The sequence below is a fragment of the Grammomys surdaster genome, unplaced genomic scaffold (assembly GCF_004785775.1).
Source record: "Grammomys surdaster isolate TR1022 unplaced genomic scaffold, NIH_TR_1.0 242, whole genome shotgun sequence".
Lineage (NCBI taxonomy): Eukaryota > Metazoa > Chordata > Mammalia > Rodentia > Muridae > Grammomys > Grammomys surdaster.
In genome coordinates this window covers 7,587,675-7,600,687 of record NW_021604687.1, presented here as the reverse complement: position 1 = coordinate 7,600,687, position 13,013 = coordinate 7,587,675, and the positions used below count along the sequence as shown (strand labels likewise).

Here is a 13,013-nt window from a genome sequence, read left to right as displayed (position 1 = left end):
TCTGCCCTGCTATTGTAACTTAGTGAGATTCTGTGAGGAAAGGCCTTGTGGTACCCACTTTGTGTGGCTGTTCTTGCATCACACATGGGTCCTGTGATGCTAGAACATGGTTCTTTGAGCCTCAGTGGATAACCCCAAGAATGCATTTGGTGATCTATTCGGATCCACCTTAAACAGCAGAATTTTGTTCAAACACTATTATTTTCTTGTCTTTTTGTTTGATGGTTTCATTGGCAACACTAACCACAGCTTTGGACTTATTTTGTAATCTACTTCTTTGCTTTTATGAACCTGTGTATATGAGCATATGTGTATAGGTGCTCAAGGGGGTCAGAATAAAATATCAGGTCCCCAGAAGCTGGAGTTACAGGTGATCCTGAGTGGCCCAACATGGGTGCTAGAAGACCCGCAAGTGCTCTTAACTGCTGAGTATCTCTCCAGCCCCTGTTTTAAGTAAGAGAGTGTTTTACACAGAAAAGAAAAAAATGCCCCAGTAGAGAAGATAATACATGAAATAGGGGCCTTTTACCTCGGAAACTATATTCTTAGTAAAAAGCAAATCAATTTTGATCATTTCTGAGCTTGTAAAGTTCATACACTAAGATTTATTTTATTTTATTTTATTTTTTTCAGTACTCACAGCCCACTTTAAAAGGGAGCATTTTTTTCCTCTTTATTGAATGATGCTTAGAATTCAGCTGCCTACTGTGCTGCAGAATGATGCAAAGACAGAGCTCAGGCTGTTAACCCAACACGTTACAAATCAAGCAGTGGGGACCCAATGAAAACAGCATCAAAGAGACCGGCTTTCATTAGGCTTGGGACATGGGCTCTGGGCATGCATTTTTCATGGCTGGAAAGTAGGACAGGCATCTATCTCTCCCACCATATTTGAGGAGGCAACGACAAAAATCTCAGGAGGAGAGGCAAAGCCTAGTGTGTTTTTGTCAGAGCTTTCTTTCTTAAGGAAGAAGAGATGTTTGTAGGTCCAGGAAACATGATTAGATTAGCCAAAGGAACAGCATGAAGCTCACGTTGCACCACCCTGCAGCCCATTGTACCTTCCGTAGCACATGGGACCTGGGTGCCATGAAACACAAAGCATTCTCCGTGGCACACTCATACAGCAACCTCATGGTACCTGGTAACATGGTACCATGAACCTAGGTATCATGAAATACAATACCCTCTGTGGCACATTAGGACCGGGGTATCTTGCACCCAAAACACAGTCCCTCCATGGCAGGTGCCACATAGCCCTCACACTTTCTGTGACACATTGCTGTCACCTCTGATGATTTCACCTTGAGAGGCTGCAGTCCACACCTTCGATCCTCAGCAGTTTGGACTGGAAAGGGAGCCAGCGAGTACAGAATCTGAAATGCCAAATAAACAAAACCAAGTGCCATTCTTCAAAGCTTGTTCTGCCAGGAACCAAATGGAACTGGGCACAAGCCTGGCACAGGCAAACCTGTTCTTAGCAGGATTCCAACCCAATTTGCGAGGTTGGGTTTTATAAGAATTTCTAAACGCTGGACCGTTTCAATGACCTCAGCCTAAATCTCTCCAAGGTAAGAGCCTTTGCCAGTCATCACTGATAAAAATAAAAGCCATTTTCACAAAAAAAGAAATGAATTAGGGGGCCATTCTAAGCTCAGCGTTTCATCTCTATCTCAATCGATACAATAGAAAAGGAGTCGCTGAGAACAAAACCAAGTCCCATGTTTTATCTTCCGCTTTAAAATAACACGAAGTATTGATGTATGGTGGGCTCATGAATTCACGGGGAATCACTGGAAGCAGCACAGATATAAAGATAAAGATATGATTCTGGTTTAAGCCACAGGTTTGGCTCCAACTGCCATTATTTCAGATGGTGGCTGAGTTGAGGTACTGAGCAGGGGGTTTTCTGGACTGTGTTTGATTTCGCAACGTGACAGCGCCCTCTGGGCTTCTGCTGCATCTGCCTGTAAACTGCCAGCCTGGGATTGTGGATGAAAGTTGTTTGCCTGTGTTTGCCGGGGCTGACTCAATGCATCCTGCTTCAGAAAAGCATACGAAGCACAGCTGGAGGAGAACTGCAGTTGATTTGTATTCTTGATTTAGAAGCTTTTGACTGAAGGCAAAAAAAAAAAAACAACCCAGCATTGTTCAAGCTGAGCTGCCTTGGCCTCTCAGCAGCAAAGCCAATCTTGGGGCGGGGACAATCAGGTACTAAATAAACCTGAGAGGGAAGCATATAACTCCTTACCCAGCTTCCTCCCACATGGACACTGCAGCACACTTCCCCCTTAATTGCCCAGATGGCTTCAGGCAAGCATGCTTCACTAAGATGTCAGTTTCCTTAGGTCAGTTATGCTAAGTTGGATAGAATAAAGAACTATAAAGTCCTAGTATGCTAAAGTGTCTGGTATGTGGTTTGTATACACCTGATGCTTCCATGCTTGGGTTTTTATCACATTCTGGAATCTTTCCATGATGGGGGAGGGGCATATCAAGGTGAGTCTGCTCTATGTTGAAGGACTTCAGGGTCCAGCAGAGCTGTAAAAGGTTCCCTTCCCACTAGGAGGACAGTGGATATTAAAGAGCTGGCTGTGAGTGCTGAATGGATCGGCTGGGACCAGGGAGGGGACTTCAGTATTCTGAGTCTATAGTCAGCACCGTAGACTCATTTTCTTCTAATCCTCATTTTCTATTTCATCAGTAGAAGGCTGGCCAGGCAGGCTTTGGGATGGCTTTCTATGGAACTGAAGAGGAGATTCAGGGATATTCTCAGGGGCCTAAGTACTTTCTTCATCTCCTAGGAGCCTTTGAAGGTTATCAGGCCAAGGTCAGTACTGGCTAAACCCTGTTGTCTTCCAAGTCAGCTGAGTGCACAGTTGGAAACCTCAGCTGCTGGTGCAGTTGGAGCTATAGAGATGCCTGGTACCATATGCTGTTGACAGGTGGTGGCTTCCTAGGCATGCCAGGGGCTCCTGACTCCCAGAGGGACTGGCCTATGCTGAGTGCGTTACCTTACAGTAAGAGAGGAAGCTATCGGCAGAAGAAATACAGCCAGCCACAACGAGCTCTTCTAAGGCAAGCAGCTGTTGCTTGAAAATACAAGAGAGGAGAGGTTCATTCTGCCAGCAGGCAGGGGGATGAAGCTATATGCAGAAGGCCCTCAGGGCAAGGATGGGCTGGTTTAAATAACCAGAGTAACAATTTCTCTGTATAACAGGAAAATCTCCTAGCAACTTCCACTATTTATTGCCTCTTCCAGTCAAGAAAGACCTACTGGATTCATTATGGTCCTGCTTAGTGAGACAAACTACATGATAAGAGGAAAGTTAAGAAAGGAAGGGCTTCCTTTAGCTCACAGTTCAAGGTTACACCGTGGACAGTAACACATGGTAGTAAGAGTATGAGGGACCTAGTCACATTGCATCCTCAGTGAAGAAGCAGGGAGAGAGGGATGCTGGTGCTCAGGGCACTTAGCCCCTTTTATTCAGTCCAGGACCTCAACCTAGGGAATGGTGCCACCCACAGTTAAGATGGGTGTTCTCTTCTCAATCAACTCAATCTACAAAGTCCCTAAGTTCTTGTCTCTTAAGTGATTCTAGGTCTTAACAAGTTGACAGGATAACCCTCACACCTGCCTAAGACATCTGTGGTAACAGAACAAACATGGTCAAAAAGAGAACATGTTGGTTCTGGGAACATTCAGTATGGCCACTGAGAAGACTGGTTCCTGCTTTCTTCCACCCTAGGTTTTCAAAAAATGTCTGCTGGGTAAGGATAGACTGGAGCATGGCTCCTGACTTGTACAAGACATAGCTCAAGTCCCCATGAAAGGAGTGTATTTTGGAAGTCACCTAAACTCTCTCTGACTTTCCCATTCTTGTAAAATGACACAGAAAATGGCTTCACCATTGAGAAACCAGTATTAGGAGAAAACACCAGAGAAAACACAGAAATCTTTACTGTTTATCTCTCAGTGCTTTGAAGTTTTTAGTAATGAAAGAGATGTTGGCATAAGCTCAGAAATCTGGATGTTTTTCTGAACATATGGGGAGAAGGCATGACCCAGAGACACTGTATCAGAGTGCACTGGTCACATGACATGTTATACTGAGTTCACACTACCCAAGGAAATAGGGCTGGAGGGATGACTGTTCATGTCCAGCCTGGTCATACTGTGACTATTCTCACTCCTCATGAATTAGATTCCCCCAAGGTGTGAGGCCATAAAGGCAAGGTCAGGAGAATGGGAAAGACCATTAAGATCCTACTGGGATTGGTGCCTAGGGAGCCACCAGCCAGCGTTCCCTGTGCCAGAGGAATACATATTTTGGCTTTAGCTATAAAGAACAAAGCAGCACTGGCCAAGAACGTAAGCCACAACCACTATGCAAGGCAATCTAACCACAGACACGACGAGCCGTAACACCAAGTATGTGTGTCTCCTCTACAAAACAGGAGTGATATACATCACTATTCTCTCATGGGCATTTTTATAAATCTGTTTATACTTACTACATTTGCTTTCTTGTTCGTGTGTGTGTGTGTGTGTGTGTGTGTTGTTCTTTCTTGCCTTGATTCTGTCCCTCCTGTCTATTCTGAGGAACAGTATACAATTATCTCCATCCAGTTTCTCTCACACAAAATGCATGCCCCCACTTCATGAAGAGTCCATGGGCATGACCATCTCCAGGGCTTCAGAACTACCTTTTCCATTGTGAAGTAAAGGATGACAAACATGATCACTTTAAGGTGGATAATAATGAAAATGAGTACTGATTAGCTTTAATAACAGACATTTTAGGGACTGGGGCAATGAATTGCAAAGGCTGTCCAATTAAGGTAACACTGGCAACTGTGGAAACGTCTGTGTACCTAGCAATTTCCATTGGGAACTTTAAAATGCCATTCCCTGTAGTGTTAAGGCTGGAGTGTGGGTTGGTGCCTGTGCAAATTAGTGGACAGCACCTAGTGGCTGTAGAGTCAGGAGGTAAAGTGAAGAGTAGGGAAGTTATGTCTGGGAAGTGATCTGCCCTGAAAGTGGTAAATATAGCTTTTATTTTCTCAGACAAAGGAATGTGATGAGAGCCACACACAACCTGTGTGAATGAATACATGGCTTGGGCTGAGCCCAGAGTGTTTCCTTCTCTGTTCTACTATCCCTAGGACTAGGCCCTGAAGCTTCTAGCCTCCATACACTCTAATCTTCCAAGCTGACTGATTCAATCTGGCTTCTCATGTTCACATGGCTTCTGACTGAATTCCTCTGCTTGGCCTCATACTAACTTTAGCAATATGTTCTAATCTTCAGGCTCCTCATTCTCTGGTTCACTCTGTCTTCCTTCACCTGTGTCTAGTTCTGTAACTCATCTCTGTAAAACGGTCCTGGTAAAAGTGCCGTACATACAGACCACACCACCTTGCTCCCTTTTTTCCCTCTTTCTCACTGCTCTTATGTAGCCTGTCATTCTTGTCTGTTCTCATGTGAGTTGGGCATATCACTTTAAAAATGGAAATCACTTTCAAACATGGGTGCTTCCTTCTACAAACTAACCTTACCTTCATTGTTAAAGATTAAAGGTGTGTGCTAAACGAGTGTCTGTATTCCAGCTAGATCATAATGTAATCCAGGGCACATCTGCATTCTGATCAGATCATTGGATGAAATCCCTTGCCAGGGCAGCCATGTTGCTGGAATAATTCCTTGTCAGGAAATGGTAACAAGGTTCCACAGAAAAAGTAAGACTTGCTGCTATGGCTGCTGTTGCTGGATGATGAGGAAACAGAAAAAAAATGCTTCAGTGAAGAAACCTGTCTGGATACTCAAGCCAAGAGTGCAGGAACATCAAACCAGGACAGACAACACTTAAAATCATCAACATAAGGTCAAAAACATTAGAAACCTTTAAGACACAGGGAAAACAAAAACAAAAAACCTAAAACAACTGAAGGCTCCAAAGGACATTAAGGCAAAATGCAAACAAGTGTAGAAAGGGTGATTCTCTTTCCAGAGTGGATACCAAGTATATCCATCCTAAAGAATTGCTTCCAGAAGACAGGCCATGAAGCTACTCAAGATCTCTAGCACTGGAGGAAGTCTCTTTAAGAAAATGGTTTGAACAGATTGAAGTATTCCATCATTAATTATTATAACATTTGATATCTGGCTGTCCTTTCTGTAATGTAAAATGTTTGACAAATATTGTCCATGTTCCATTGTCAAGGATGTAACTTCTCAAATTCCTGTTTTAATATATTTTTTGAGATAGGGTTTCTCTATGGAGCTCAGGCTGGTCTGGAACTCGCTCTATAGACCATGTTGGTCTTGAACTCAAAGATTCATCTGCTTCTGAATCCTGAGTGTTGGGATTAAAGGTTCCTGTTTAATATTTAACGTTGAAATTCCACCCTATATCTGGTTCTAAGTATATATGAGTGTTATGACAAGACACAGTAAGAGTAGTGGTCAGACATGGAAATTGTGAGGAGAAAAACTAAGAAAGAAAGGAAGAAAGGAAGGAAGGGAGGGAGGGAGGGAGGGAGGAAGGAAGGAAGGAAGGAAGGAAGGAAGGAAGGAAGGAAAAGAAAAGGAGGAAGGAAGAAGAAATAAAAAAGAAATATTTCAAGCTCTGGATATAAATAACGACAAGCCACGAATGTTAGAGCAACCAACTTATTTTTCAAGATGGATGGAAAAATAGAAATAAGAATTTTTAAAGATAAAACATATTAAGGCAGTTAATGGGTTTTTATGGTAGGACAAGAGACAAGAAAAGAGAAGAAATTGGGGGGTTCCTAGTTGCTCCTCTGAGGACATTTAGCAGGAGGGAACACGAGTCCCATCACAGACTCTGGACCATTCCCTGGGTTGCTTGATATGGTAGTTTGAATATGCATAGCCATGGAAAGGTGGTCCTAGTAGGAGGTGTTGCCTTGTTGGAGTAGGTGTGGTCTTACTGGAGGAAGTATGTCACTGTGGGAGTGGGCTCTGAGGTCCCATGCTCAAGTTCCCCCCAGTGCAGAGATAGCCTCCTGCTGGCTGCCTTCAGGAGACAGCCTCCTCCTGTTTGATCAGAAGATCGAGATGTAGAGCTGTCAGCTTCTTCTCCAGTATCACATCTGCCTGGATGGTGTCATGTTTCCTGCCATGATGATAATGGATTGAACCTCTGAAACTGTAAGCCAGCCCCCAAAATGGGAAGAATTTCATCTATATGTGACATTTACGGGCATGGTTTTGTCCTTACTTCACAGGCAATGTGGTGTAACAACTTGCATGTGGTGATTCTTGTATTGCATTTAGATATTATGAACAAACTAGAGATAACTTATAATAATACACACAGCAACCATTTAAATGGAATTAATATTGTATTTGGAATATTCAGTAATATAGAGATAATACCAAATGCTTGAGGGCACAAGTAAGAAACATACAAAAACAAGGCCATGTTCCAGAAGGGACTGGGTACCTAGGTGATGATGACGTCATTGCCCATAGATAGAGGGGTGACTGCAATTCTTGTTATGGCAGTCCATAAAGGAAGGGTCTTCTGTTCCGGATCTCTAATGGGAAACTGGGGTGCTGGGAGGTTTAATAACAAAGGCATAATCCCAGAAGCTGTCAGAATAGGGCTGAGATTGTCCTGCCATGAGCACCAGGAGCCTTCCCCAGAGCCTGGTGGCTGGTTATGCAAGTGTTCGCTTTGGCAGGGAAGGGACTACCGTTGACCGCCTTTGTGATTTCAAAGGTAGCTCGATATAGCACATGAGCTCACTTGTGGGCAACTCAGAAAGATTCTGGGATGTTTCACAGACAGCAGAGGCCAGGCTAAGATCTACTTCTGCAGCTAGCCACTTAACTTCCTTTCCTGCTGTACTGAGCTCCATCAGCTCCGGTGTGCTAGGCCCACCCAGCAGGAAACGCCTGCTGTCAGTCACCGCCTATTCTCATCACTCTCTTCCATCACAGGGCCAGGGGTGCACTCAAAACTCCTATCTTCAGCGTGACCCTTCCACCTACCAGGACCTTCAGCAATGACCACTAGTCAGGCTTCTAATTGTCAGTTGCTCCCTTCCAGACTGCAGCTGCTGGTTGTCCATCCAGGAGAAGTCCAACCCCTGAGCCCAGAAACCACACTGCCTACCAGATCCCACTGAGACCAGGCAGGTGGGGGTCTAATAGGTCATGAGGCTGAAATGGGCTGGGCCAATGGCCACGGTAAGCCATAGTAAGGCGTGCCCATCTGGCTTCCACCACAGCCAGCTTCTATATCATGGCGGCTACCCACCACTCCTCAAAAACACACAGTAAGAGGGTGAACTGGGGTCCATTTCTCTCCCTGTGATAATGGCGATGCCTAGCGTCCTCCCTGCAGTGCTCCCTTCACCTCCCCTCTTGAAATCCTTCCTTACCCCTTTCTAGCCTCTCCCAACCCCCAAACCTAAATTTTTTTTTTAAGATTACTTTTTAAATGTGTGAGTACATGCATGGGTATTTGAATGCTTATGCATTGCATGCGTAGTCAGGTTCCCACAGTCAAAGAGGTCAGACGGGATGGTAAGCTGGAGTCCCAGGTAATAGTGAGCCACCCAGCATCTCCAGTGTGCAAGAACAGCGACGCTTCTTAGCTGTTGAGTCATCTCTCCAGCTGACTATTCTTGATGAAGTATGTGATTACTGGCTTCCTCTATGTCTTTTCTCCCCAAATAGCATCTTTCCACATTCTTAACAGTTAGATGCTGGTCTGGCCTCAAGGACTAACCATGAGATACTTGGTTGAGTTCTAGTGTGAGCTAGAAAAAACGAGTTTGAGGAAAACCTGGGGAGTGGATCCAGGCAGTCCACTAAAACCTTTGCACAGAGCCTGAGGAAATCCCTTGAACAGATCTAAGCTGTCCACTAACGCCCTTGCGTAGAAGCTACCAACTTCTCAGTCAGCCCAGATGTTATTCTAGATAATCCCATATGAAACAGAACTGTATCAAAGACTAAATTACTTAGGAATCATGATTTTAAAATGTCAAAGACAAGACCTAAACAATAGAGCCTTTCCTATCCAACCCAGCTTTGTCCGTTAGACATCAAAGACCTGGAAAGGAATTTGTACTGTGTTTGATACTGATTTTTCATAGAACATGAAATCAAATTATTATTTTAGGTTTTACTCTATATACCTTTTTGAAACTATGAATATAAAGAAAAAACAGAAGGTAACCTCATCTCGTGACAAACCAGACCACTGCACTTCTTTAAAACTACTAGCAGTCATCACTGGCGCTACATATGCAGGGAGCTGGCTTGAGAGAAATATGTCCCATAAGCACATGATTCCTCTCACTACAGCACATCATTTGGCCAAGGTCACAACCTGCAAAAGATCTCCATGTCAACTATGGTCACGTGATCCCAGAGAGCTGTGGGAGAAGTCTTGATAACCTTATAGAAGAGAAAAGATATGTTTTCAGATGGGGTAAGGGGACTTCAAGCTGTGTGTGCAGATGTTCTTCTAAAGAACAACTCAGAGTATGAAGAAATATAATTTATCATCATTTCCTATGTATCCAAAGTTCAGGGTGCTGGGGAGAAGGCTCAGTCTGTGGATTATTTACCACACAAGCCTGAGGACCAAAGTCTGATCTGCAGCACCTAAGAAAACCTTGGCCATGGCATGCATCTTTAACCCCAGTGATGGGAGTTGGAGACAGGAAGATCAATGGAGATCACTGGTCAGATAGCCTGGCAGAAACAGTGATCTCTAGGTTCAGTGACAGACCTCAAAAATTAGGCAGAATATAAGAGAGGACTGGGCACACACGTGGGTATGCACAGGGGCACACACAGACTCACACACAGAGCCTAAGCACAGAAAGCTCACCAACAAAGCCACACTCTGGCAGCAGCTCCTTCCCATGGTTCTTGTCAGTTCCCAGAGCTCTTTGCTTCCTTCAGGGATTAACTATCAAAACCCCAACAGTCTCCACTATCTTGTCTACCTACCTCTAAGATTCCTCACACAGCAGCAACAAGCCAGCAACTGTAACTGCTTGTCCACTGTCCCTAGGTGTTCTCCAGTGAGCCCTGCAGGTAGCAGGTGCTTCCCACTGTGAAGGGTAATTAAAGGTGAATGGAATTACCCCCTGATGATAGAAAGTAGCTCCAAGAGCAAATGTTCACTGCCAATGCAGCAATCTGAACCGAAGTAGTCCGAGAAGGCACCACAATGGCAGTAAGAGAAGATTGTTACAAAAGTCCAGATACTGATGGCTTGGTCTACCATATTCAGGGCTCAGGATTGCCAGATGCATCAGTGAGATTCCTTGTCAAAGTGTGGTCATTGGCACAGTGCCCCACATCTCTGCTCTGTGCTCCTTTAATCTGTCATCCACATGGCACTGTAGTTTCTTCCACAAAGGGAAGGGCAATGTTGCCCAGTTCCTCAGACACTTGACTTGCTTGGATCAGTATGAGGGGATGGGACCACATGCTTTTTCTGAGTCCAAGTCTCAAGAGACCTTTGTATGTATTCACTTGCTGCCTTCAGCTCTTGCAGTGGCCTCGTAAAGACCGCAGCTCCTAGATTCAAGAGGAAGGGGAGGGGAGCTATACAGCAGGTAGGGTACCTGAGGTACCCTGGCACATTCTGCCTAGACCAGGCCACTAACAAGCTGTCCAATAAGCTGTCCCATGAGGAGCCATGGCCAAGGACAGGCTATCTTAGGTCTGGGACCATCACAGATAATGGGTTTATGGTGTCAAACTACTGAGTAACAGAGGTGTCTGCAGGACAGTGGAGGCGCCCAGCAGGCAGCCTACAGAGAATCCCAGCACGCTGTCAGGAGCTTATCAGAAGCTCTCAGCTTTTATTAAGTATTAATTGATTTTGAGCATGGCTAAACTGATGTAATACCATTTTCTCTGTTAAAATATTCATCTTTGTTCAAAACATTCATACCCAAGGGCTTAATTTCCTTCTTTAAATCTTGTTATCTGGGACTCGCACACTTAGCAAAGATCTGTAAGCTCTCCACAGTCCTCTGGATGCTGTCCCTGGGCCTGGGCTGTGTGTTTGGGAGTGCTAGACTCCCAGTCCTCATTACTGAGCAGAAGTGCACCAAGTGTTGACAGCACCTTCCCCTGCTCCTACCGTGTGACCTTCAAAGGCCTCAAAGGTCAAACAACCCTTGTTCTAGATTTTTGAGGAGGGTTCTGAAGAACCATGCTCCATTCTCTCTTCTCTTTCCTATCTTTTTCCTTCCCTAAAGGTCTTGTTTTACCTTGAACTCAAGCCCCTGAGCCATTATCACACAGAATAGCTACCCTGACATTTTGAGAAGAGGGATATGGTTACAGATGTCTGCAGTATGGGGCGGTACACTGAGCATTCCCTCACAGACAAAATGTGTCATCATCAAAGTCCCTTCTTGGAAACAGTGCATTAATCTGTTTTCATTGCTTTAGAGACGTGTTTGAGGCTGTCCACATTATAAAGATGTCTGTTTAGCTCTCAGTTTGGGAGGATAGACTCCAAATCAAGGCAGCCCCAATGGTCCAGCCTGTGGCAAGAGCTCTCTTGAAGCACATATGGATGGGTAGCATCATGGAAGCAATATCTCTATGTAACAGGGGAAATCACATGGAAAGACTGGAAACCAGGCTTGCTTTTAAAACATTTCTTTCTTTTTTTTTTTTATTTTACAGGATCTAACTGGATCCCAAGGACCAACTCTGTAACTGGCTACTAGAGGTTCCACAAAGCATGTCTGGGGAAGGTGGTTTGTCATAGAATGCTTGGTTGCTCTGCCCAAGGCCCTAGGTTTAGTTCCCAGTGTTGGGGGCTGAGGTGGAGAAGAAATTCTACAGTGCTTCTGAAAAAACCTACATAATCTTAGACATGTGACATAGACTTGACATCCAATAATGAATGAGCCATGGCCAACTCCTGAAGGGGTTCCTTTATTTTAGAAGGCAGTTAATTTTGAGGCACAAAGTGGAACAGTACAGACCTTTCTGGTTTATATGAGTAAAACTGAGGATGGCAGAATCTGTAGAGATGAATTAGAGTGAAGAGAGATCTCTGCTCTTATAGAGGACCCAGTTTCGGTTCCTAGCACCTACATAGAACTATTCACAGCTTCCTGCAACTCCAGCTGCAGAGGACCAGATACTTTCTTCTGGCCTCTGTGGACACTCACACACATATGGCACATGGGCACACACACACACAAATAAAAGAACTACTGAAAACAAGAGTGAGAAGTAGAGTCATGTCTTTCTTATAGCAGAGCACTTGTTTCATCACAGAAGAAGCTCTTCACCACACTTAGGAGTCAGACAGACAGAGGCATGAGAAAGCAGCATGGGCTCGTTCTACTCCAGACACATGAACTCCTACAATATGGGGAAGTTGATTACACCAAGCTACTATACCAAGGCTGTCCAAACCACATGTGGTCTGTCTTCCTGCTGTTTCTTTTTTAATAAGCCAAACCTTAAACCTACTGCATTTTAAAGTGTTTTCTGAATTCAGCAGTATGTAGAAAGTTACAAAGTCAGCAGTTTTGCCGCCACACACCTGTGACCAGCACGTAACAAGGGCATTTGAAATTTGCCCAGTAGAGTTTGCAGAGTTCAGGAGGGTTTAATATCTGTTGCTGACATCTGTAAGCCTTGGATCCATCAGGTGGCCCAAGATACTAGAAAGAATAGGGGAGGCCTAGCACTCATGTGGCTGCAAGGGAAAAGAGGTGCGAGCTGCCCTCTGTGTTCATCCTGGTGTTCAGGGCAGGACTTTGCTTGCTAATAGTCTATACTACATTCCAGGGAGTGCAGGCCATTGAGAAATTGTTATTCTCATTTGTTCATGAGAAAGGAGAGAAAAAACAGGGGTAGTGAAAGGGGGAAAGGAGGAAGAGAGAGAGAGAGAGAGAGAGAGAGGGAGGGAGGGAGGGAGGGAGGGAGGGAGGGAGAGAGAGAGAGAGAGAGAGAGAGAGAGAGAGAGAGAGAGAGAGAG

General features: G+C 44.6%; 1 pseudogene; it reads left to right on the top strand.

Annotated features, from left to right (window-relative positions):
- Positions 1 to 1,023: 1,023 nt before the first annotated feature.
- On the top strand, positions 1,024 to 5,884 carry LOC114626993 (annotated as a pseudogene).
- Positions 5,885 to 13,013: the final 7,129 nt, after the last annotated feature.